General features: G+C 45.3%; 1 pseudogene; it reads left to right on the top strand.

Moving 5' to 3' along the window:
* LOC119357971 overlaps positions 1-5,006 on the top strand; it is a 6,851-nt pseudogene extending 1,845 nt beyond the window's left edge.
* Positions 5,007-5,662: the final 656 nt, after the last annotated feature.

Raw genomic sequence — 5,662 nt, 5'->3', positions numbered from 1 at the left:
CCCCGCGCGGTGCACGCAGTTTTCGCAACTTCTTTTTGGAATGAAGTAGTATGGATGGACCACTTTTGAGGGAATTGGACAAAGTCTTGTTTTCATTCCATGGTATAACTCACTTCCCTTGCTTACCAAGAGATAGATAATCCTCTCTTGTCATGAAAACACTCCCTTGTAGTGCAAAAAGTACTACTCTTTTTTAGCCTGTCAAAAAAAGCATACTGCTATTTCTTAGAGTATTAGGCAAAAAAGTACTGATCGCAAAAGGCTTCTCACAGAGTTTCCCTCTCGTTGAAAAGAATAATAAGCAAAGACACCCATGGCAAACCAAGTCCACGTCCAAGCCCAGTTTCCCGCGGAGCGACCGAACCCAGGAGCTCCCAGCCCTCCCGAGCCTACAGAGCAGGGGGGGTTTGCTTGCTGCAGTGGACAAAACATTTCCCACAGGCGCCGGTGGTCCCGGTCCGCGTCTTCTCAGCCGTCGCCTATTTAGTGCCGCGCACACCGCAGGCTCGGACACTTCCCCCCTGCCTGCTCCTCCTCGCACACTCCTCTCTTCTCGGTTCTCGCTCCCCGTTCCGCTCTCAAGTTTCTCACCGCCATCCCCAATCCTGCCGTCGCGGCGCAGCCGTGCGCCCGCCATGGCATCGGCAGCGTAAGTACGCCGCGTCGGCCTCTGTTTCTGGTCTCCAACTCTCCGCTCGTCCTCTCTGTCCTTTTTTTTTTCTTTTTGCTGCTGCTCTGGATCTTGTTTGTTTTATCTTCTCACGCACGCGGTCTGGGGGTATTATCTGTGTCTTGAGGGGGCTGGGTTTCGGCTTCATCCGGAGGGGCGTCGCGATTGTTCGGCGAGTGGTGGATTCGGGTGCGTGGTTTTGGAGGAGGCCGGATGCTGATAACCTTAGCTTGAGCGCGTGGCAGAGGAGATGTCAGTTTGAGGGAGCGATGAGTGAGATCGTCGGAGAGCAGAGCAGCCCAGTGTGACGCCGCCGACGTGATTCCGGCCAGGTTTCCCTCGTAGTTGCAGTGGCGGTGCGGTTTTTCCTTTTTGGGACTACGATGGCGGCGGAGGGGTCTTCATCTCGAAGGAAGCAGTGAAGTTCTCGGGAAAAAGAAGACGAAAGCCGAGATGTCGTGAGCGCCTCCGCGCCGCCGTCGTGAATCCGGCCCGGTTTTACTCGTCGTCGCAGCGGCGGTGCAGGGGTTTCACGATCTGCTTGAGGTGGTGGTGGAGGAGGAAGCAGACAAGGGTTCTGTTCCGTTTTGCTCTGTTCTGTTTAGTGGAGACTGCTCTGGTCACAGCGAAGATGCTTCTGTTGTTACAAGCTCTCGGCCCTGGTAGTGGTAGCGGCCAAGGAGTAAGATGACGGGGGTAGAGAAATTGCAGATTTGTGCTGTTGGATCATCGACTTGCCTGTGTGCCATCTCGAACATGTTCGCTGTTGGGCCCTCCATCTCTATCTGCCAGCGAAAACTTATTCACAACTCTTCTGCTTAGCCTCGCTGTTTAATGTTTGCTGATTCAGGATTTAACTTATTCAGGTTTCTGTTTGCTGCAGGTTTAACGGGAGCGCCATAGATTCCACTGCTGCTCGCTGCAAACTGTCGGTGACACTCTGCCAACCTGATCATCATTCGATATGTTGCTTGTTGTTTAAATCATTGGCTGTGCAGATCAATGGGCTTGCTCTGCGTTACGTACTCTCCTGTTTCTTCTGAAACATAACAATGCAATTGAATTTATATTTTTGTCTCTGGCTAAATACGTTGAAAATAGCAATGCAAGGAAAAAGATTTGCAAACAAGTGTTAATCTATCAAATTTATCATAATTTGTACATAATTAATTATATCTTCATTCCTATGATTTTTCTTCGAGTTAGTGAACATGAATATCCTTGATTCGTTGGCTTTAAATATGGGGGCAGCTACGCGTTGGCCCGCGGATCTTTTAAAAAGATCTGCCGCCTCACGAGTCGTTGGATGTGGCACAATCCAGTGGCTCAAAGTCTCCCCCTACTTCGCAACAAAGGTCTTGTTGCAGAAACATTTACAACAAAGGTTATGTTGCAGATATATTTCTTGCAACATAGGTTGTGTCATGGGACTTTTTTGTAACAGAGTTCTTGTCGTAGATTTTTTTTACAACAGAGGTTTTGTTGCAGTATTTTTGCAACAGAGCTGATGTGGCAAAAGCTTGTCTAAGTTGCAGTGGTCGTTCGCCGCTATGGTTTGCAATGCCGTTGTTGTTGCAAGATGAAGTAAAGTGATACGTGGTAGGCAAGGGAAATAACAGGCTGTGTGCGAGCGTGCGTGACAGCGCATGGATCAAGGCGATCCAACAGTTGCGCGGGTGGCGGAACTCTCCACGCGATCAGCCGGCAGAGAATTAGCGTTTCCCTTTAAATATGTTTACGTCAGTTAATATCCTATGTTAATATCCTATGATTGAACCTAGAACTGAGATAGATGCCTGTTTGTGTAAAAGTTATCTCATATGTATCCATTTAGCTTAGTTGCTACATTTATTATGTTTTGTTGATTAAATTTGTTAACTGTTAGGCATCAAAAGATGATTACTAAAATAGATTTATCTCACAGATTCATCAGTTCATTGGTCACGACAATTGTTGCGGTGATAAGAAACCCAACTCATCCCCCGCCTAGCCAGATTGAGTGCCCAAACTGCAAATACCACATTGATGTAAGTACCATTAACTATTTAACATGACTCTTGCATTTACTTTTATTCTCGGTCCTCTTCTAGTTTCCAACCATTAAAAATATCATGATTTCTTGGAATCTTGTGGTGGCACTTCATGCTTTGTATTGCAGCTCTTATCACAGTGGCCAGGACTCCCCGCTGGTGTTAAATTTGATCCAACCGGTCTCGAACTGCTTGAACATTTAGAAGGAAAGGTTGGCAGGGCACCGTCCCATAACCTAATAGATGATTTTATTCCAACCATAGAGGAGGCTGAAGGAATCTGCTATACACATCCTGAAAATCTCCCTGGTACATGTTTCTTATTTTAGACTTGTTATTATCATGGCCTTCTAAATTAAATAGCTAGCTCAGACTATTCAGAGTAATTCTTGGTTAGTTAACTCATATACCCCTGTAGGTACCAAGATGGATGGGAGAAAGAGTCATTTCTTCCATAAAATATCAAATGCATACGATGTTGGCCAGCGCAAGCGTCGCAAGATTAGCAACAGTGACCATGTTGTTCGTGATGTGCATTTCAGATGGCAGAAAACTGGAAAATCCAAAGAAATCTCAGATAAGAACGGTGTCATAAAAGGGTGGAAGAAAATATTGGTTCTTATGATGCGTTCTAGGAAAGACGGTATCACCTCGCGTACAAAAACTAATTGGACGATGCATCAGTATCACCTTGGGGTAGATCAAGATGAAAAGCACGGGGAGCCTGTTGTTTCCAAAGTCTTTTATCAGTCAAAGAAAGATGAGCAGCCTGTAATGTGCCCTGTTAATGAAGAATCTGATCCATTTGCTGGGGAAATCGATACTACAACCCCAATGACATACCCTCCGCTTCCTCGTCCCCCAAACAGTAGCCCATCCAGAACCGAGCAGAATCAGGTAAATCTTCATTGACCAATGAAACTGTCATCAACTTTGTGAAAGCTTTTGTCTAACTTTATGGACCATGTTATAAAATACTTTGGCTTGTAGAATTATAGAGTAAGGATCAATAATATTGATCTGTGGATGAATTATTGGGAGCCCCTGAAACAATGCCTTGCAATACTAGGATCCCACCGTTTGAACAGTTTATTCTCAACTGTAGGTTCATGTAGTACAGATGCTATATACTGTACAAACTCGATGTAGAGGCCGGGAGGTTATCCTCCTTTTGAAAAAAATATACTGTACAAAAATAACAATATACTCCTACTATACATGAAAAATTTCTCTGCATGGTAAGAGTGCATCCAACAGTCTCACAAAAATATCAGAAGCTTTTAGTTCCATACAAAGATCAATGCTTAACAACTTAGAGTAATACCGCATATTATCAAGCCTTCAAACTCCTTCATTACCTGATTACTATAATAAACCTTTGAGCTTGTGTGCCAGTCTTTCCATGAACCCAAATCATGTCTTAAATAGGACATGCATTTTACTTTTTCTGCTACTAAGATAACCCCCTCAAGTATTGTGCTGTCACCTTGTAAAATGTTTTTTTGTGGGTGACCTTGTAAACTGTTATAACTTATAACTCCTTCATTTCACTGTCATTCATGTTACCGCTGCGATTGTGGCAGGAAGAGCACGCAGCGCTATCTGGCCCGGATGAACGCCCGTCACGCGGTGCAACCCCGGACTCCGTGTACCCTGAGATGCAACTTTTTCCTCTTGGCCTGGACGCTCTTCAGGGGTTGCCCGACCCCAGAATGACTCCGGGTTTCTCCCATATGGCCTCTTGGTTTGCTGGAACCTCATCGTATTCGAATGCCCTGGAGAATGCGCCACTGTCTGGCCTAGATGAATGCTTGCCACACGGCGGAACCCTGGACGCCGCCTACCCTGACCCTGAGGGGCAGGCCCTGCCTCTTGACGCGGAGGCACTTCAGGGGTTCCCCGACCTCGGAATGCCTCCGAATATCTTCCCCGTAAGTGCACCGAGTACCACCGCGTTTTCTGGTGCATATTTCTCAATTCTCATGACTCATCTCCTTGTCTCGTGTGTGTTTACAGCAGGACTTGCAGTTCAGGTCACAGGACATCTTCTGGGGGGAGGGGTTTTGATGCAGCGGCCCAACGAGAAGAGGCTGGTTTTTCTCGTGATGTAGCATGTTTTGTACTGTATATCTGTGCATGAGCGATGCATGTCCGAGAAAATTTTTCTTATAATCCTGGAGCTTGCCGATGAGTGTAGCTTGGCTATGTTTACTGTTTGCGGTAGTACCAGACAATTTTTTTCTTCAAATGTAGGAGCATCGCTCCCAATTGCATAGCCATGAAACTGATAAACAATAGTTTGTTCCTCAAAAGTGTTTGAAACTTATCAGTACAAAATAAACTTACATCTAATGTACAACTCTTACAGATGACGTCTTGTTAGAGTATCTTCAATGGCAGCCCTATTTTAGGGCCTAGCCGTTTTATACGGTTTTGAACCAAAAAAAAACCCACCAACCGCTGCCCTTGTAGCATATTTTCCCAAAAAAGAAATTTGGGCAGCCTGACAGGGTAGGCTGCGTATTTTTGGTAGTCCGATGACATGTGTTTAGTTACATAGGTACGTTGCATGAGAATAATATGGATTTGAGGTTTCGGTTTGATGATCCAATTGTGAAGGACAAATTTTATGTATTGTCCGGTCACTGTTCATGGATGTGTCTGGATGCGTCCATGGGCGTTTAGAGCCCTCGGTTTGCCACTTGTGGTTATAATTACTTTAGCCAGAGCATTTTTCATATAGCACAAAAATATCCTTGAACGCTTACTCTTCAACATCATAAAAACAAATGGAACATTAGCAATGCACCAGGGAACACACGTACTCCACTCAAGTTCCCACTCCTTTCCATGTTGTGGATCAACGTCGAGAACCCTTACACGCAGATAACAAATAGTCAGGGGAAAGCGGGCCCCTTACCTTCTCGTTTTAGAATCGATGCTAGCCAATTTACTCGATTCA

The sequence above is a fragment of the Triticum dicoccoides genome, chromosome 2A (genome assembly GCF_002162155.2).
Source record: "Triticum dicoccoides isolate Atlit2015 ecotype Zavitan chromosome 2A, WEW_v2.0, whole genome shotgun sequence".
In the NCBI taxonomy this organism is placed as follows: domain Eukaryota; kingdom Viridiplantae; phylum Streptophyta; class Magnoliopsida; order Poales; family Poaceae; genus Triticum; species Triticum dicoccoides.
The sequence above is the reverse complement of the archived record's forward strand: the minus strand, read 5'-3'. Positions and strand labels throughout refer to the sequence as shown.